Here is a 21580-nt window from a genome sequence, read left to right as displayed (position 1 = left end):
TTCCGACTGTTTTGGATCTAAACCACCTGCAAGATGGTTCAGACCTCTCCTTGGGTCCTCACTGCTGTAAGCCTGTTTCATCCATCCATCGTCTATACCGGTTTGTCCTTGTAGGGTCACCTATCTCCAGCTGACTTTGGGCGATGGGGCCAGTCCACCCTGGACAGGTCGCCAGTTCATCGGGCGATGGGGCCAGTCCACCTTGGACAGGTCGCCAGTTCATCGGGCGATGAGGCCAGTCCACCCTGGACGTGTCGCCAGTTCATCGGGCGATGGGGCCAGTCCACCCTGGACGTGTCGCCAGTTCATCGGGCGATGGGGCCAGTCCACCCTGGACGTGTCGCCAGTTCATCGGGCGATGAGGCCAGTCCACCCTGGACGTGTCGCCAGTTCATCGGGCGATGAGGCCAGTCCACCCTGGACGTGTCGCCAGTTCATCGGGCGATGAGGCCAGTCCACCCTGGACGTGTCGCCAGTTCATCGGGCGATGAGGCCAGTCCACCCTGGACAGGTCGCCAGTTCATCAGACGATGGGGCCAGTCCACCCTGGACGTGTCGCCAGTTCATCGGGCGATGGGGCCAGTCCACCCTGGACGTGTCGCCAGTTCATCGGGCGATGAGGCCAGTCCACCCTGGACGTGTCGCCAGTTCATCGGGCGATGTGGCCAGTCCACCCTGGACGTGTCGCCAGTTCATCGGGCGATGAGGCCAGTCCACCCTGGACGTGTCGCCAGTTCATCGGACGATGGGGCCAGTCCACCCTGGACAGGTCGCCAGTTCATCGGGCGATGAGGCCAGTCCACCCTGGACGTGTCGCCAGTTCATCGGACGATGGGGCCAGTCCACCCTGGACAGGTCACCAGTTCATCGGACGATGGGGCCAGTCCACCCTGGACAGGTCGCCAGTTCATCGGGCGATGGGGCCAGTCCACCCTGGACAGGTCGCCAGTTCATCGGGCGATGGGGCCAGGACAACACAGGAAGGCATATTAATCACATGTAAGGGCAATTTAAGACCAGTTAACCTAAAAGTTATGTTTTTGGACTGTGGGAGGAACCAGGAGTACCCAGAGAGAACAATACATGCACGAGAGAACATGCAAACTCTGTGCAAAAAGACCTCAGTCAGGGATTCAAACCCAAGACCTTCTTGCTTCAAGGCAACGGTGCTACCAACTGAACCACCATGCAGCTCCACTGCATTATAGTAATCATTTTTTTCTTTTTATTCTGTGGTGTAGTTTTTCTTTCTGCTAAACCCGTTGCCCTCATGGGAAATCTGAATAAAGTTGAGATGAGTCACATTGACAGGCTAAATGTCTTCTTAGACTCAGCCTAAGAACACTGTTGGTTGTTATGTAAGGTGGTGGCAGCATAATACTGTGGGGAATGCTGGTTGATGGAAGTCATGAATAATAAAACAGGAGGACTGCCTCATGTTCTTCATCTTCACCCCAACTCAGCAGCTAGATGTTGGAACTTGGACACGATTGGTTCTTCCAGCTGGACAATGATCCGTAATCACAACCGAGCTGGTCTGGGAATCGCTGAAACCAGCTACTCAGTGAACTACGTTTAGGTTCCCGTCTGTGCCAGAAAACCAACCAGTTTTACTAAACTCCACCAATTCTCCCAATAAGAGTGGTCCAAAGTCCCTCAGAGTGATGTTTGAAGCATGTTGTTTTTTCAGTGGTGGAGCAATGAGCTACTGGACACCTAACTAAAGTTTACTGGGGTGTATGTATATATTTACCCCTGTATGAATATTTCTGACCCTGTGTATTTTAAAGAAAATTATCTGAAGTGGTTGTGAAAATGTTTGGCTTAAAGCACTTTGTTTGCCATCACAGAGGTGTGGTCTGCTGAAACAAATCCTCCTCCTCTTGGTTCAGCCTCCTGCTGTCAGAACGGAGGAACCAGGACAGTCCAACTCAGACTGGAGACGACAAGAGAGCAGAGACGAAGGAAACTGTTTTCGCTGTCGGTGAGTGGTTCTGGTTTCCTCTTTTTTCCTTCCTGAAAGGACAGCAGGTTTCTGTTCTTCTCAGTCTTTCCTCCAGGACCCAGATGTTTCTGCTGTGGTTTTTAAGTTCTGTTTGGTGTCTTTATGTCTGTCCTGATTAGATGTTGCAGATCCTGGAGGATCTTGTTTCTTGCTTCAGACAAAGCTTGTTGTCCTTCAGCCTCTTCATGCAGCAGCTGTTCTGTGAGTGAAAACCTGCTGCTCTGAACACTGATGCTCTTTTCTCAAGATCATTTGAAGAATCCTCTCACACTAATATCTGCTTGCTTCTCTCCAAGCAGTTTCAAAGCTACACCCACGGCAGACCATATTTTCTACTAAACATGTAGCTGACTGAAGACCTACAATTTATCGAGTTTGGGAGAAAATTATTTCTGATGGCGAGTTTCAGAGTTTTAAGATCTACAGAGTGGTAAAAAAAACTATTTACCCTCCTACAGATTTCTTCTGTTTTTGTTTATTTGTCCATTTTAAATATTTTAGATCCTAAAACAAATGTGACATTTGAAACAAGGATAACCTGAGTTTCAAATGATTTCGTTTATTAAGAGAAAAAAAAAGCTACCAAAATCAACCTGATTTTGTGTGAAAAAGTAATTACCCCCTAAACATAATAACTAGTTGTGCCACCCTGGGTTGAAACAACTGGTAACGAGTCTTTACTGTGGAGGGATTTTTGACCTACTCTGCTTTGCAGAATTGATTTAATTTAGACACACTGGAGAGTTTTCCAGCATGAACATCCTGTTTAATGTCCCACAGCATCCAAATCAATTGGATTTAGGTCTGGACTTTGACTAGGCCACAATAAAACCATCAGTTAGTTTTAATTATTGGGAGGTGGACTTGCTGGTGTGCTTTGGATCAATGTTCTGCTGCAGAACCCAAGGGTGCTTGAGTTTGAGGTCACAAACTGATGGCTGGACAGTCTCCTTCAGGATTTTCACACCTTCCAAAAAGTTCCACCTTTGTCTCGTCGGTCCACAGAATATTTCCTCAAACGTCTGGTGATCATCAAGATGTTTCTTTGGTAAATGTGAGACAGGCCTTTGTTCTTTTTGGTAAGCAGTGGTTGACCCACAAAATGATTAGGTTTCTAACCTGTTGAATTTATTTAGACCTTTATGAACTCTTTTAGCCTACTTCATGTTGTCTGACAGGTTCTACTCGAGTGATTTCTGTTGTGTTTTTGACATTGGGTCAAGTTGGTTTGGTTTATTTTTCCCTTAAGAAATGAAATTATCATTTGAAAACTGTTTGTTGAATTTACTCTTAATTCTGCCTGATATTTAAATCTGAAAGGAGTAAATATTTTTTACAGTTCTCCACTAAAAGTAACACAATAAAAAGAATATTTACAGAGAATAAATTCCCAAATACTTTTGAATCTCTTTCCATTAAGATCTAATGACATTTTCTTTTGTATTAATTATTGCTCTTCTAATGGCTGCAGTTTTTTTGTTTAAATCCAACCTGTCTCCTCCTGTTGCTTCACCGTTTTCCCTGGATCTCCTGGAAGGGAATTTAAAATTCAGCAGCTGTGTCCCAGTTGGAGGGACCCTGTTGAATAAATCCCAGCAGGTTGCTGTGGTGTCTTTGTTGTGAGTAATGAGCAGACTCATTAAAGCTAAACGGTGTCCCTCAGGGATCCTGAAACCTCCAGGGAGACCAGATCAGGACCTCAGACCTTAGCAGACACTCGCATGTTGGGGTTAAGGATCTGTTTGACCTTTAAAGGGTGTTTGAGGTCAGTTTTATCTCAATTCATTTCAATTTATTTGCACTGCGCCAAATTACAACAGGGCGCTCCTCAAGGTGTTTCACAAGTTTTACAAACCGGTTCAGTTCATGTTCATTCAGATAGAATCCAGTTCAGGCAAATTCCAGTCTAGTTCAATCCTCAACATAATGCAGATCAATCAAAGCCAGTTCATTTTTAGCGTTTTTACGGTTACCAGGGTTACCTAATGAAGGTCTGCTGAGCAGGAACGTCAGCAGACCTGGACTCTGTTTATTTTGGAGGTTCCTCGCCGGCTCGGTTTGCGGATATTTGTGTTGTAAGACGAGCGGCTCGGGTGGCAGTGAGGAAACGCCCCGACGGTTCCGACACCGCTCACTGTGTCCTGAAGAAAACACTCCCTGACCCGTGTTACAGCTTTCAGCAGCGTTTTTACTCCAGAACAAATAAACCTTCTGAGGACACCTGAAGCTGATGTTGGTCTGGTTGGAGAGACAGAAACCAGACAGACTGGTAGCTGGTTCTGGTGTCGCCTTTTGATTTGAATCTTTTTACTAAAATAAACAGAGTATCTGCATCTCTAAATAAGACATCCACACAGTTCCTTGTAAAGTATTCACACCCTTTTTGTCACATTACAGCAACAAACCTCCAAGTATTTTGTTGGGGTTTTATGTGATAGACCAACACAAAGTAATGCAGAGTTGTGAAGTAAAAGTTAAGGGTTACAAGATTGTTTTTATAAAAATCTGAAAATGTGGCATGGATTTGCATTTAGCTCCCAATCTGCTACACCAAAATAAAATCCAGTCTGACCAGTTGACTGTTGAAGGTACCAGATTGACTAACAGGGTCCAACTAAGTGTGTGTTAATCTCTGTATAAATAGAGCTGTGCTGTGAAGACCTCGTTGAAGAACCGAAGAAGCTTATTTTAACTCTGGAGGAGCTGCAGAGCTCCACATCTCAGGTGGAAGAATCTGTCCACAGGACAACTATTAGTCCTGCACTTTACAAATCTGGCCTTTATGAAAGAATTTCGCCATTGCGATTCATGTTTTCAGCACACTATTCCCACAGTAAAACATGGTGGTGGCAGCATCATGCTGTGGGGATGCGGTTCTTCAGCATGGACAGGGAAGCTGGGCAGAGCTGATGAGAATATGGATGGAGCTAAATCCAATCATGTAGGATAACCTGTTAGTAGCTGGAGAAGATATGAGACTGGGGTGGAGGTTCACCCTCCAGCAGAACAACCACCCTAAACATCCATCCAGAGACACAATGATTCATGTGTAAGAATGACCTAGTCAAAGACCACAATGCAAATCTATGTCAAAACTTGAAAACAGATTTTTTAACAGATGTTCTCGGCCCAATCTGAGCGATCTTGTTCCAAAGTAAGCAAAATGAATCAGGTTTTAACTTTGTGGAGAAACAGGAAGTTCTAATGATCTGTGATGGATGGTTTCTTTCAACCAAATCTGACAGGAGCATCAACTTTTCTGTGGGTCCCAGTATAACCAGAGGAAACAAAAGCCTTACTGGTCCTCTCTGGAGGCGCCTGTGATCAATAACCATACCACCTCTGTGATCAGTGTGTCATCAGGGAGGTGAAAGGTCATCTGAGATCTCTTTGAACAATAGGAGCTTGTTTTGTGCGGTTGACGCTCCATCAGTTGAGTGTTTGGTCCCGGCTCTCCAGATGTCCCGTCACTGTTAGGCAGCCTGCGGATGGAGGCTGGGTGCCACTCGTTAAGCTCGTTAAACCTCCATCCACTTATGCTTCCAGTCTGAGGGAAGCTTCTTAGTGTTCAGCTTGGTTCCTGCAGGAGATGTTTAGTGTGAAATTTGCTGAAAGTTGTAAAACTCAAATTTCATTAATTTGTTCATTTTTTTCTTTGATTTTTTTATTATTAAATAAATTTGATCATGTGAAAGGTGGAAGAACCCTGACAAATGCTCTCTGAAGGTGAAACCAGGTGGTGATGGTTGTGCCGTTTATGTGTTCTGATCTGAAATAGTCGGGAAGAGGTAGCAGACTCAGATTGGGCCTGCAGAACCGGTGGAATCAGAAGGTCTAGGTGAGGTTAACCCACCTGATTTAACCATCGGTCCCCCAGAACTCACACAAACCCTGAGGAGGAGGCTGGTTTTCCTGCAGGTATCTGCAGCGGGGCCACATCGTGCTCCCGCAGGAGGAAAATGAGGTTGCTGGGGTCTCGGCGGCGGGTTTTCTACCTAATTAACCTCCATGTTGTTCTGCAGAAGCAGCACTTTCTGCACGATGGAAAAAGGCGATAGTTTCAGCCGGCCTGTTGTTCCTACTCTAAGCCGTTTGATTCTGGGCAAACCGACGCGGAGAGGCTTTGTTTGTGCACGAGACCCAGCTGATGAGATCGGACTTTGTGGAGCAGAACTCAATTAGAACTTAAAGTCTAGCGGCTTCTGGCTAATTTGACTAATTAGATCGGCACAGAGTTTGTATTGTTGCTCTGCTGCAGTCGGGTGGTGTAACTGCATGTTTGAGATTCTTTAAGCAGTGAGCCAGCATTATGGACCAACTACAGTAGCTGTGTAAGAAGGTCACAGGTCATCATAACATTAAATGGACTCATGAGTTGGTTCTGATCTGGTGTGCGTCTGTCCCCTGTGTAAAGACACTGATCAAAGTAACTTTAGGACAATAAACATATGTTGTCTCCACATCTGTTGATCAAAGATGGATGATCTTTCACCCTGTGGGGTGAGATCTTTGCAGAAGACAACCACACCTCAGATCTGACTGTTCCTGGCTTTAACACACGGCTGCTGTTTAATCTGTTCAGTGCAGGTAGGAAGAAGCAAAACCTTTTAATGCAGCACTGAAAATCCAGCCCTTTCATTTGAACACATTTACTGTGTTCGGTTGGTAAGAACTTAGTCTCTCTGCATGGTCCAGAGTCCCTGGTCCTCTCTGATGCTCCCTTCTCTTTAGGATTTAGGTCTGTGGACTGAGATGCCCATGGAAGACAGTAGATATGGTTTCTTCTTCACTGTTTCTGTGTAGCCATGACCAGATATTCGGGTATTTCAGTTCACGAACCACAGCCTCACAGGTCCTCCTCCGTACTTTACAGTGAGCTTCTTGGTCCATTGTTTCATAGCTGCCCACCTGGAGTTTCTTAGGGTGTTTTCAAATCTCAGGCGTTTAGTCCGTTTAAAACAAACTGGTCTGTTTACCCTCTTAGTGAGTTTCATTTATGTAGAACCAGGCAATCACACCAGAATGTGGACCAAAACAACAGTACCAGAACCGTCTGACAGGGTGGTCTTAGTGTGGTTCTCGATCTTGGTGTGGTTCCAAATTAGCTCTAGAGCAGTTCGTTTATGGTGTGAATGCAATCTAAACCTGACCCGGAACTTCTACCAGGTATTTGCAGCAAGCTTCCCGTAGCCAGGTTTGCATTGCATTGTGGGATGCGGTACAGTCTTTGTCTTAAAGCATAAAGCCCGGTGCAACTTTCTAAATGTGTTTTCTCTGTGAAAAGAAACCGAACCACTGGAGAAAGTTGGTTAACAAACCCATCAACTGATTCGGACCAAAGAAGAAGAACTAGAGGTGTGAAAACGTCCTCAGTCTCATCGGACCTGAGCTCACAGTTTTAGGTAAAGAGTTCAGCAAACTTCAGGTCTTCATGTTTGTGATGGTTGGACATCTAATGGTTGTCATGGAGACCTGGTGACCCCAGGATGCCACTCTGTGCTGCATTTCTCTTACAGTGATCTTTGGAGATGTTTACCTCGCTTCCCATCCTCCCCACTGAGCAGAACCAACTTGGTTCCTGATCCAGCCCTGTTTGTCCCGGGTCCAGTTCATTATTTCTCCCACAGGAGATTTGTGCCGCTTTGGACCAGCGGCTATTTTCTGACCTGCACACATCTGCCTTCCTTGAATGGCATGTTCTCCTGTCTTTCTCGTTTTGAAGAGCAGCTAAGAGAAATCGGCCTCTGGTGTCACATCATATTTTACCCCAAGAATACAGGAAGTCATATTATTTTACATAAATATGATAAATTAAAATGATTCAGTTTTTTTATTTTAGAAGAGCTGTCTGGGACACCAATAACTGAGCTGAGGATTTTATTAAAGAGCAATTTTTTAATTAAATGATTACTGTGAATTTATATTTAGAATTTTACTAGAATATATAATTTTAATAATATAATATTAAAATAAGCTATAGTATGAATATTTCTGTGAAATATGTTTCACTGAAATGAACTTTAACCTTGCTATAAACGCTTTAAATCCATCAGGAAAATTCTTGAAAATGTATCTGTCAGTTCTTTCTCTGTTTTTCAAGTTTATTTACAGTCTGTTGATATTTCTAAGAAAGATTTCCACTGATATAAAAATCTGAGTCTGGGAACTGAAGTTATTTGACTGATTTTTGGGTTTTGTCAAATAGAAGGAAAATAATCTCTAATTATGTGTTTTGTCCCTTAAAGCTCATCTGCTGGTTCATTTTCCAAAGCTGTTTGCATCACACACAGCAGTCAGTGTTTGGAAATAAAGATTTAATAAAGATCAGGTGTAAACGCCTTATTAGTGTGCATTTATGTAGTTTTATTCCACTGTGATGGAGGCAAACCAACCACAGTTCCTGCACGCAGTTTAAGGTGAATTATCTCCATAGTTTTGAGTGTGATGTTCAGGTCTGATAAGGATTTGTGGTAAACAGATTTTTAACAAGCATGTTTGCTCCAACATAATTTAATTTCAGTATGCAGCAAAGTTTAAATTTGGAGGAAATGGGAAAAAACATGTTCAGGATGCAGACAGAAATAAAACTGCTCAGTGAAGAAGGAAAATAACAGAAACGATTTATTTAATGAAGCAGGTTTGTTGCAGCAAGCAGAGATTCACTTTGGAATCTGTAATTCAGTGGTTTTCTCTCCACAAAAAGCTGAATTAAAGAGCGAACACCCCCTCAGATGCATATTTACGCTGCATGATTACTGAGAGGAAACGGTCCGAGTGCAGCTCATCATAGTGAGGTTTATTTACAGCCTGCAGCTGTAATTTCAGGAGTCTTCTGTCTGCACAGAGCGGCTTTGGTTTGCATCGGGGGGGCCTCAATGTCTCCATAAAACGTTGAATTTGGTCCTGAAAAACAGTTTCACCATTCCGTGCAGACAGGACCGCTTCGAGAAGTCTGAAGTTTTCTGGGTGCTTTCCTCGGGTCAGGTGCTCTTCTCAGATGGTATAAAAATGGAACCTTTTGACCTAAAGGTAAGACATCAACTAAACTAAAAAACTAAAACCATCACCAAATCTTCACAGTGAGACATGGTGGTGGCAGCATCATGCTGTGGTAAGAGGGAAGCTAGTCAGAGTTGATGTGAAGACAGATGGAGGCTGGGTTGCAGGTTTATCCTCCAGCAGGACATCGACCCTAAACATCGATTTAGATCAAAGCATCTTCAGATGTTAGAATGGCCTAGTCAAAGTCCAGACCTAAATCCAAATGAGAACCTTTGGCAAGTGTTTAAAATTGATGTTCACAGATGTTCTCCATCCAATCCGACTGTGTGTTCATGACAGAGACATAAAAATAACAAATATTTCGGAATATTGTTGCTTCTCCCAGGACGGATGAGATCTTGGGCTTTGATTATTTCAGGGTATAAATAATGAATTTGTTATGAAGTTCTGTTTGGTGTTCGAAACAGTTCTGATGGGAACCTGAGATCTGAACTAGATGTTTTGCGGTGTTACGTCACCATGTCACCATTCGCAGAGCAGCTTCCAAACAAAAACTCCGACAGCCAACCAGGATCAGAGTTTCCCCTCAACAGCTGTTTCCAATTACTCCCAATAAGAACAGCGTCTCTCTCTCTCTCTCCATGTTCCCACATCATAATAAACTGCCTCGCTCGCCCACTGTGTGTTATTCCTGTAAAATCACACAGAACAGACCATCAGTGTTCAGATTGTAAACGTTTCATCTGTTTTGCTAAATCCAGACCAAATGAAAGTGTCTGACTCTAAATACTTGGGAGTTTCAGGAAGCTCCAGGTCTCTGGGCAGAGTTGGGAAGGTCATCCCTAATTTATTTGTGGCTCCAGGACAGTTTTATTTCAGCTTTAATTTCTCATTAAAACTCTCCTGGTTTGCCTCTGAGCCTTTTCCCAAACTCATAAGAGGATTTCCACAAATTGGAAAACATATCTTGTTATTCAGGACGCATCTTTCCAGCCCTCTGTCCTTCCATCCATCCCTCTAACTCCGAGTCCTCGGAAAAACGCTTCCTGGTTCCCTGAGGTTGGATTTCTGCTGCGGTGCTGCCATTAGTTCGGGCTCGTCTGCAGTTTTCCGTTGCTGCTCAGCATTTTTGGGCTCAGATCGGTTTGGAAGATGATTCCATCTCAGTTTCATCTTAGGCTCAGGATCATGAAACAGTTCTGCAGTGGAAAACCGAAAGCAGCAGAACAGAAACGACTAAATCTTCCATGAAATCTTCCTGGTTTTATTGTGAGCAGCGAGTGGATTTTTTATTGCTGATTACGTCACAAACGTAAACACGTGGATTTTGTTAAACTCTTCTTGGACTTTCGGTGTTTACACACACTTACTGTTAAGTATGGCGAAAGATCTGTGATGCTGTGGGCCTGTTTCTCTTCTGGAATCTTATTAGAGGTCATGGCATCATGAACTTTTATACACTTATATACATTTGAAATAAAAACCTGGTGGCGTCTGGCAAAAAACTGAAAATGTGTCGCCTCTGGGCCTCTCAGCAGCATATTGATCCAAAACGTGAACACAGAAAGGTCTCACTAGATGCAAAATCAACCTTCTTTTTAGTCCTCAGACCTCAATCCTCATGCAAAGCCATCCTTTGCTATCCAGCTGTTTTTATTATGGGAACGTTCCTCTGGTGAGGAGCTCGGAACATGCTCTGTTTGTTCCTGCTCTCCGACAGATGTTTGTATTCTTCTGGGTTTGTAGAAGTCGGATCAGGACACAATCTGTCTTGTTGTCAGCTTCCTGGACGCCGATCTGCTCCATGCTCCTGCCACCGTAATCTGACATCACTCTGAGGTTGTAGGAGGAAGGGAGCGTTGTCGTGTCTTTAAGAAAACGGCTTCATTCTGATCGAGCTGTCATCTGGTTTCTGCAGGATTCCTCCCAGATAATCCTGTGGTTTTTACTTCCTTTCATCCTTTTGTTTCCTAACGCCTTCTGATTGAACTCCTCGCCCTCTCCATGATTGCCATTTTCCAGCCTCTCGTTGTGTAACAAACAGAGCGTTCCTGAGCTTCCTGTGGTTTCTGGTGATTCTGGCAGCAGCTCTTGTGTAAAGTTACAGAACTGAATTGGTTTGTTTTATGCAGCAGCTGCAGAGGAGCTGAAGGCCATCCAGACATTGTTTGAAATCATACAACTGTTGTTTAGATGCAGATGTTTAGATGTTTTAACCACAAAACCGATGTTTTAGATCTAAAATGAACTGAACTAAACCACCTGTGGAACTGCTTCTGAGTCAGAAACCCAAATGGATCAGAAAGAAGTAAAATTATCCACCAATGTGAGCACAAAGACATGTTTGCTTACTGTTTTAGGAGAGAAAAAGGACAAAAAGTCCAGTCCAACCTAAAAGGAAGTGGTCTGATCTGAAATGTGACAGATGGTTTGGGTGATTTTTCTAAATGTAATGCAGGCGTGTCTTTGTTCCAGTTTTCCCCCTCGCCGTTTCCGTACAGTGACAGCAGGACAGGAAGTGTGCGACGGGATGTTTGACCCCTCAGATGTGTTTGAATCCAAATCGGCTCGAAGGAAATCTCCACACACTGTCGGTGTGTGGTGCTGACGTCATGTTGTTTACAACCAGGGTGGGAAATTCCCACTCCAGCAACCAGATGTGGCTGCAGTTTATCTGCTGGTTAGTTTGGCAGGAAGCCGACTGAGCGGTTAAATATAAAAGCGGCTGTTCTGTTTTTAAACTGCATTCATGTCTGTGTTTAACGCAGAGAAACACAGGAAGCAGGAAATGGGTTCCTCAGCTTGTAATGCAGGTGTTTCAACTACATCACCTTCATTCAACTATGCAAAGCAAACATTTAAAGGCGTATTTAATTACAATATCATTAAAAAGTTAATTTATTTCTGTGTTTCACCTTGAAATGTGTAGAAGTGTAGATTAGGTGCACTAAGTGATACATTTCAAGTGTTTTCCTCTGTTTATTTTGATGATTGTGTCTTATAGCTAATAAAAACCCAAAATTCAGTTTCTGGGAAATTTGAATATTACTTTAGAACAATAACTTTTAATAGAGGAATGTCACTTATGGCCATGTTATAGCCCATATAATCATGCGGAAACTGGCCTGACAGTTGTCCAGTAGGCAGTCCCTGACACCCACCCAGGGATGGCCTGCTATAAGAGGTCACTGCTAAAGGAAATGGTTGTATTCAAGCATTTTAATGGAAAGTTGAGTGGAAGGAAAAAGTGTGGTAGGAAAAGATGCACAAGTCAGAGCTTCAATAGCCACCACACAGAGATGTATCCAGGACTTGTCACATTGTGCTAAACCTCTTCTGAACCACTGACAACATCAGTAGCATCTTACCTGGGTTAGGCATAAAAGGTCTGGACCATTGCTCAGTGGTCCAGAGTCCTCATTTTCAGGTGATTTTAAATTGTCCATTCAAGTTTGGAGGATGAGTAGAGAGCCACAGAATTCAAGCAGCTGGAAAGTTTCCACAGTCAGTGATGGTTTGGGGAGCCATGTCATCTGCTGGTGTCGGTCCACTTTGTTTTATCAAGTCAAAGTCAGCACAGCCGTCTACCGGGACGTTCTAAAGCACTTTATTATTCCCTCTACTGACAAGCTACCTGAGCTTCAATAATACCTATCAGAAATACAAGCTGATATCCTCCATGCCATGCTGCGCTGAGAGCAGATACTGCACAGATACATGGACGTACTGTTTTAGTAGAACCACATACCAGTGGTACATTTTATTAAGTTTACTAGATTACACTGTTGGTCCTCCATAATGGATTCAGCTGAGCTGGTTCAGGCATCTTATCAGGGTGCCTCCTGGGCCCTCTCTCTGGAAGTTTTCTGGACTTGTTCAACCAGAACTACACCCTGGGGGATGTTAGTGGGGAGAGATACCTGGACCTCCAAATTCTCCTAGACTTTATAAACCTGAATGAATCCTACCTTGAAATGGTGATGAATGGAATGACCTGAGGTCTCTTTATGCTCATTTTAGGGTTTTTTCCACTAAACCCGATCTGGTTAGAGCAGCTTTCTGGGCACATCTGACTGGGATGAGACCCTGGTGACCAGGAACTGTGGATGAACTATAAATCCCTTCTGGCCTGGAAACTCCTCCAGTGTTCAGGTTTCCATCCAGACCTGTCATCTCTTTGAGCATCTCAAAAAAAGAGTTCAGAATGTGTCTTCTGAAAGAGGCTTTAGTCTAAATGTATCAAACACCCTTTAGTGTTTGATACATTTAGACTAAACCAGTTAGTTTGTTGTCCTCATGAACTAGATGTTTAGTTGAAGAAAGTTCGACACTCCCAGGATTCCTTCAGGAGCTCAGGTTTAACGTTGAAGACTACGTTGTAGTAAGATGAAGCTGGTTTTCAGATTGCTGTGGATGTTAGGGAAACAGGTCCGGGTCAGAGGTGAACCCGCTTCAGGATGCTGGAAGGTGTCCTGGTTGGTTCAGCTCGTTGATCCTGATGAACACCATGTTGCTCTGTGAGTTTAAAAAACTAGGCTGGAGAAATGTGAGCAGAGACACACGTTTGATGTTGTTGGGTCAGGCACTGATTCTGGATGCACCAGCAGCTCGGCAGGATCCGAACCCTTTGTGTTTGTATCGGTGGCTCTTCTGATGTGTGAGATGTTTTCTCAGCCTTGGTCCTTCTGCTTGGTCAGATCAGCATCATTTCTACAACCCAGGCCAGAAAACGATCTGTCTTTTGTCTCTGAAACACTTTGTTCAGCTCAGCGATTTTCCTGTGAAAGCTTTGACATTCCTCTGAGGCTCAGCCCAAATCGGGCTGGTACAAACCACCAAACACCTCTGGGATCATTACCTGCTCTGAAACAAACAGACCTTTCTCTGTTTTCCACACGTCCAGCGCTCTGAGCTTATTTACACCCAAAGCAAAGCTGTGCAGTCACGTTTTCTGGTTAACAAGGAAAACTTTGTTGACCTGCCCTCTCTTGAAACCACAAAGTGATTCAAACTGCAGACTGAAAAGGTGCAGAGAGGGAAGAAGGGAGGTAAAACCAAACACCCTGAGACCTTTTAAGAGTAGAAACTATTTGCACCAAGAGGAAAAGGTCAGGCGTTATTACAGCTCATGGTCTTAATTGGGTTTTGGCAGCACTTCCTGTCAGATAAGACAAAGTTTGACGTAACGCCTTAAATGAAACAATATCTTAGAGAAGTTGGGTGGAGACCACACCAGCAGGAAACTTAGCAGCCTGAGCAGCCAATTTCATTACTACAGCTCTGATCTAATCAGGTTAAAGGTCAGTGCTTCCACAATCAAACAAATGACAGGCCTCTAAACTGCAAGCTCTACATCGCAGTGAGCTGAGAAATACCTGCACACGTTCTGCAGATGTTTCAGCAGTCTTGCAGATGTTAAGCTGTTGCAGCTAACTGACAGGAAACATGGCGTCAGCAACTCTTCCATAAATGTTAAACCAACACAGAGTTCGGTTGTTCCCCGTCAGCTGCAGTTGCTGGTTCAAAAACAACCAACGCTACTAAATGTGAGCGTGGGAGAGGTCTTGTGGGCTTCTTTCAGCCAGCTGACCGGCAGTGTGGTGCTACTATATGTTTCAGACAGCTGCAGAAAAACTCCAGGGACTTCATCACTTTTCATAAGATAATAAACTAGAGGAACTCTAGAAACCAGAACTTTTGTAGACATTGGTACATCTTGGTACCAGTCACATGTTTCTTACCAGCTCTTAAAAGGAGTCAGCTGAGGAAGTTCTGCTGGAGGATGTCTCAAACATCTGGTTTTCCATCTGTGACCCGACCTTAAAGAAGGGGAACAGCATACCGGAAGATTTCAGCACGTTTGAATCTCCAACTTTGTTAACACCTCATTATAACCTTGATGCTGGTGAAGGGCAAATGTTTATTACCAGCCGATGACTTTGAGGGGTCACCCTGTGAGACCTCTGCATTTAAAATGAGATGACTGAGGTGCTTTGGGCATCTCATCAGGATGGCTACTGGACACCAGACCCAGAACTCTTTAAAAAGACTGAAAACCATTATCTCCTGGGAATGCCTTCTGCACCAGGAGAAGTTGAAAAAGATCTACTATTTGGAGCAAAATAGGAACATTTTAATGAGGAAACATCAATGTAGACCAAGGAAGACATAAAAGTTTCAGGATGAGAAACTAAAAGCAACATGCCTAGAAGCGAAACAAGTGAAAGACAAATGGACAAGTTGGAATGCTTCCTCAGAGTTGAGGGTCAGTCTCTGCCTGAAAGCGAAGGAGTTCAAGTTTCCTGGTGTCTTGTTCCTGGATAATGGTAGGATGAAGCTGGAGGTGGATAGACGGATTCAGCTCCTTCGCCATCATGCTCCGGTTTACCACGAGGAAGAACAAGCTGAGAGAAAAGGCAAAATCCTCACTGTACGTATCTATCTATGTTCTGATACTCACCTGTGGTCAGAAGATGTGCATCATGACCAAAAGAATTAAATCCCAGATAGAAACAGCGGGAAAGAGCTGCCTTTCTGGGGTGGCAAGACTCTGCCTTAGAGATAAGGTGAGGAGCTCATCAGGGGTGAGTTTGGAGTAGAGCTGCTGCTCTACACATTCAGAAGAGTCAGCTGAGGTGGTTTGTGCATCTGATCAGGATTCCTCCCTGTGGAGGATTTCCCAGCAGGTCCAACTTGGATGAGACCCCAGGTTAGGACCTGTTGAATTAGGAAAATCAGGAAACCCCAGAATGGGCTGGAGAAGTCGGGGTTTCCCTCCTGGACCCTGGTGAAGGATGGACAAATGGACAAAATCAGGAGTCCCTGCTTGTGAGCGAACTGTGAGAAATCAGCTGAATGAAATGGGATTTAGGTCCAGAAAACAGTGGGCTGAAGAGAAACAGCCAGTAACTGAGAATGACTGGAGGAAAGTGGAATTCAGTAATAAATCCTGACTGTATTGGCTGATGGTGTGAAGTTCTTGTCCCATCCTAATGAGCTAGTGCCTGTGGAAAACTAGCCCACAGTCGGTGGAGGAGGTGGGAATTTGAGACCTTTTTCTCAGCCCATCAGAACTAAGGAGGTTTGCTCATGATGTGGTTGTTTTTCAGGATGAAGATGCATCTTTCCACCAAACCATGAGGGTTCAGTTTTCTCTTCAGGAAGAAATAAACACAACAACATTGTTGGATTTATATCCAAAAACAGAAGAAAAGTTCAGGATCCATCCTGGAAAACTGATCTGTCATCTGCTGCTTGACAATGTTGGAAACTGACTGATGAAGAACATCTTTTCAAGGCATTCAGAGTTTTAGGTTTTAGAGCTAACCTCCATCCAGATGCTCTGTTTGCATCTGAAACATCTGTTCAGGTTTCAGTCAGATGAGGGATGATGCTCACCTGCGGTACAACACACATTGAGATGATGCCTCCATGTTTTCCTCAGTGAAATAAGGGCCTGTTTTCAGTTAGTTTGACCTCCTTCAGCCTGTGTTGATCCTGCGGTCAGACTTTATTTACACAAACTGTGGCTAACCACAGAGTCTTGCTAATTTCTCCGTGTTTACGTGTGTTTGTGTGGATGTGTTTGGGTTCTCCTGCTGGCCAGCTCTTCAGCTCTGGATTTAAACGTAGCACAGAATGGTCTGCAGTCTAGTCGACATATTAAATGGACCGAGCACCTTGGGCTCATTAAGCTGCAGATAAACTGGACCATCAGTACAAATAGTTTCTGTTATGGCAGAATAAATCTCACTGGTTCTGGTTCTTGTGGGTCTGTTGTCACTGGTTTTATGTTTGGAGCTCTCAGAGGGAAGAAAACCTTCAGTTGTTGTGGTCTGGACTCATTTAGCTGCAGAACACCACAAGCACTTTAGAAATCTCCAGTTTGAGCTGTGATGACTCATTTGTTTCACTAAATCATGCTCCTTGAAAAGGATCAGATCAAGGGTTCTGTTTTAGTTATTGCATACAAACATGCAGCTCCATCCTGAACGCTGCGCTCTGACATTTGTTAGCAATGCACCATACAATGGTTATGGCCATACAGGAATTTTGGCTAAATTAATGAAAAATCACAGCTCTGACTGGCTTTATCATCCTTTCCAGCAGAAACAGTATAAACAGCTCCAAAATAGTTGGACTTCATCTGATTGATCTGACATTTAGATAACTTCCCTGCTTTCTTCACAACCATAGTTAAAGACTTGTGATTGTTTGGAGGTTTCCGTGTCTCCACCCTAACTCTGATTCATATTTCAGCTCTGAATTTTTCTTTCCCGAGTTGACATGAAGGCTCTGTTTAATCTGTCATCTCTCCTGCATAAAACACCGCAGACACGTACGAATTCTTCATGTGTGGCCATCAGAAGGTCAAGATCTTAGTGTAACAACTTCTACTTTTCTCACATTGACAGTTTTTGTGAGGCATTTCTGTTTACCTGTATGAAAAAGGTGTTGCTCTGGGCTCCGCCTCCCCTGGAAATCACCATAACAACCAGGGATTCAGCAGCCTCTTCTTCCTTAGACTGATTCATCTTCAAGGCAGGCTGAAATGTCTTTTAGAGTTCAAATAAGGAAGTTGATCTATATTCGGATGTTTGGATTATAGCTGGACTGACACCATAAAAATCTTCCAGTTGCTATGCCAACATTGTGAATGCCTTTGAATTTTTGCTTTTAGACTTTGGCTGCTATTTCCCTTGTTTTCATTGGACATTCTGACCTTTTTAAAGGCTCCTAACTCTGACCCATGAGTCATTCAGGCAGAAAATGGCTACTTATGAACCACTGTTGTGTTGACATATGATAGACTTTAATAAAAACACAATTTCAAACATCTACATTTAGCTGAGATTGTCTTTAATGATCAGATGATGGAAGGGTAAGGAAAGACCAGTTTATTTATTATGTAGCACCATTCTTCCAAAGTGCTTCCCAGCACACCAGAGGAAGGACAAAAAGAACATAAAAAAACATAATAGCATTGCATAGAAGAGACAGGTAGTAAAATCCAGATTTTAATGACAAATTTAAATCAGACTTTAGACTAAAGTTCTTTTTTAAATTTATATCTCATCCAAATCTAGTTTTCAGGCTCATTCTTCAAACAGGCAATCAGTTCGTTGGTCAGATTCTTCGATCAAAACCTGCTCTAAACAAAACGTTTCGGTCCAGATTTAAAGGAACCACCAGTTTCTGTGCATCTCAGGTTTTCAGGCAGTTTGTTTCAGAACTGAGGGACATAGAAACTGAACGACATAAGAGATCAAACTGGCTAACTTTGTATTTAGAGACATTTTAGTCTCTGACCTGTCCAGCTGCTCATGTTTAATGTTAGTATGCTACACCGGCATGCTGTTGGCACTGGCATCACAGTTGTATGACGACTACCTGCAAACAAATTCATCATGGCAGATTTTTGCTCTGCAAGTTGATCTTTTATTTCCTTTGATTCAGTTTTTCCTCCTCTGATTTAGTTTTTATTTTTCATTTTTCCTGCATTTTCTGTGAAAACACGTATAAAAAGTTGTCTTTACAGATATGAAAATGTGGCTCGTCTCCCTGACGGTGTCTTCTGATGCTTTGTGAATATTTTGGGGCTCCAGGGGTCTTACAGAGGCATCTGGAGTCTGAATAGACTGAGTGACAGCAGACACTCACCTCCTGTTTTGTCTGCTGAGTCTTTTAGGGAAAAGAAATGAATACTCCGTCACTGAGAGAATCCTTGACGTCTGATTCAGCTCTGCTGTCAGAGCCTCATTGATGCTTTCAGTGCTTATAAATGTTGACACGCTGCAGAGCATTTAGATAATTTAGACTGAGCTGAGGCCTCCACCAGTCTCAGAGGGGCCGCCAGGGGGTCCTTATAATTTAATCTGAGAGCTCTGAGCCCCTGGATCGGCTGGGGTTCGTTTATTGAGTCTTTTTTTGAGGCAGAAGTGAAGATAAATCTGTTTACTGTCCTACACGCTTGTCTAAACCTCTTAAAATGCACATAATTATAAGATGTGATCTTTCACGCATCATGAAACAGTTACTATGATATATGATTTTATCTCTGTAAAGGATTTTGTCAAAACTTGATTTCAGATGGAATAATCTAGTTTTCATGTTGATCTTGGAAAACTGGACCAGCTCTGTCCTCTTGGACAGATATCGGAGTATCAACATCAAGGTTGGCCCAACCAGACGTTAAGACTTGCTCCCATTTCCCTCTTGGGGTCTTGATTTGGGAGTTTCGGGCCAAAGGTAATTTTGTCCCCATACAACCAGAGTGAGATCTTAGTTCATGTTGCCATTAATAAGTCAGATGTGTTGCCAGTCAATCTAGAACTCTGCCAGTGTTGGCATTGGTTCTATTCATAGCTTTTATGGACAGAATGTGTCCCATGCAGGGTGGGGGGTGTCATGGGTGCCATTTGTAGATGATGTGGTCCTGCACTGGAGTGGTTATACCTGAGGGGAGGTGTTCACCGTGTGGGGCTGAGGGAATGGGCCTTAGTCAGAAAACTTTGAATTGCCACCATCAGGGTGGGTAGAGGAGCACTGAAAAGACCAGGTTAGGTGGTTTGGCGTCTGGCCAAGATGCATTCTAGATGATTTCCCAGGGAGGTGTTCAGGACATCTCCCACTGGGAGGGCACTCCTAGAACTGGTGGAGGGATTATATCTCACGGCTGGGTTGCAAACACCGCTGATGAGCAGCAGGAGGTATCTGGGGATGGTCCATGTTGGTATGGAAGGGTTCTTAGCTTCTTGAGGGTTCAGTAGGTGAACCATTAATATCAATTAAAGAGAAATACTTTGATAACTTAATTAAATGGTCTCTCCTTCTAACAGGAAAGGATTTAAGGGGAAAAGGCAGAAACAGAAAATCCTGGACAGATGTTCAGATCTTTTGATGAGAAGAGCTTCATGTGCTTTTTCTCCATATTTGGTTTAATTTTTGTGTTTTTTTTTCAGTAGTTCAACTAAATTATTTCATTTGGAGAAAAATGTAATTTCTTTAAATAATTTGTTCCATCTAGTTTGGGTTAGACATGAGACGAGAACTGGAATCAAGCGGTAAGGTTTTAGAAGTTAAGGTTATGGAAATAAAGTTATTCATAGCCCTGTCAAATTTAGATTTAAAATCATTTTACTCAAACAAAACGTTTGTTTCTGACAGGAAATCAGACGGTTATCTCTGAAGAGATAATAATATAATGTAAAAAAGTATCAGTTTAAAAAACAATCTGTTTTTAAATCATCTTATTAAAAAACGTTTTTAAAGATGTTTATACCCCTCTCCATATTACATGGGGAATCCTAACTGGCATTACAGCAATCAAGCCCATCTTACCGGTGTTTGGAAAATGTATCTTTGCTAATTTTCCAAGAGGTTGAAAGGCCTCCTTGCCATCACCCTAATCTCTAGATTTGAATCTTTCAGTTTTGTCTGTCTGAAAGGCAGCTGCCCAACCCGGACTGTGTATTACTTCAATGTACTTCGTACATTTTGTTAGGTTTTCATATATTTAATCCAGTTACAAATTTCGTCATTAATATTTTTCAGTTAGTCAGATAATATTTAATGCTATTCATAAACATTTTATTAAGTAATCATTTAATTTGTAAGCGGTAAGATTAGCTGCAGAAACTCTTTGGACGTCACTGATTTAACTAGTCGTCTTGTTTTTTCCCCTCAGACCAGGTTCCTTTATTAATAAATCCTCAATATGTGCGCTCATCTACTCAGAGAGTGACCAGTGTTTTCTCTAGCATAGAGTAATGCAGTGCTGCTGCTCCCCCATTTGTTGCTGTGGACTGCCAATCAGCTGGCTGAAGAAAGGCTGCTACGTTTTTCTATTACCTGCAGAAAAAAGCAGTTGATGTGTTTGGAAATATGTTTACCGGCAATAACAGAGACAGGACACAGACCATCAGGAATGCTGTGAACTATATTAGATTGATCATTTTTGTTCTTAATTTTTGAGTAAATACTGTGAGACTGTCATCATACCGTGAGAATCTCAAACTGGTCCATGCCTGGCTTCATGTACAAGATGCTCCAATATCTTCTCTCCTTATCTAGTCATCCTCAGCAGATTTAAACCAACCATCAGGGATCAGATTTCCTGCTGATGTGTAAACTGATGAAGATGATTAGATTCCTGACAGACTCAGGGTGACCTGTAGATCACCCTGAGCTGGTTAAAGTAAACTGCATTTGATCCAGGATCAGATCTGATTATTCTCTGGGAGGCTCTTCCACACCAGCAGGACTCTGATTTTATTAGAGACGATCGATCCACCGGAGCAGCCGAGGAACCTGCTGGGAGGCACCTTGATCATGATGATGGCAGTTGGAATAATTTACAGTAATGTTTGGACAGAACGTCCATGTTTCTGCTGCAGCTCTGATTTGTGAAGTTCTGCTGCCGTATTTGGAGAAAAGATTTGATATTTTATATAAGGAGCCTTGTGAGTCTTTCTCAAGCAAAAATGAGCCCATATTCTACAGATTGTTGAGGAACCAGAGGGCTTTTGGTCCTGAAGCTTCATCCAATGTATCCTGTGATGTTTAGTTCTTGTA

General features: G+C 43.1%; 1 protein-coding gene across 1 annotated transcript in view; it reads left to right on the top strand.

Annotated features, from left to right (window-relative positions):
- The first annotated feature begins 1882 nt into the window (after positions 1–1882).
- Positions 1883–21580, top strand: part of LOC124881799 (rho guanine nucleotide exchange factor TIAM2) — a 60821-nt gene continuing 41123 nt past the window's right edge. The window contains exon 1 of the mRNA XM_047387600.1: positions 1883–1984. The gene's annotated coding sequence lies outside the window, so the exon portion shown is untranslated. The remainder of the gene's footprint in view (positions 1985–21580) is intronic.

This window comes from Girardinichthys multiradiatus, chromosome 15 (genome assembly GCF_021462225.1).
Source record: "Girardinichthys multiradiatus isolate DD_20200921_A chromosome 15, DD_fGirMul_XY1, whole genome shotgun sequence".
In the NCBI taxonomy this organism is placed as follows: domain Eukaryota; kingdom Metazoa; phylum Chordata; class Actinopteri; order Cyprinodontiformes; family Goodeidae; genus Girardinichthys; species Girardinichthys multiradiatus.
Note: the sequence above shows the minus strand (reverse complement) of the source record. Positions and strands in the feature narration are given on the sequence as shown.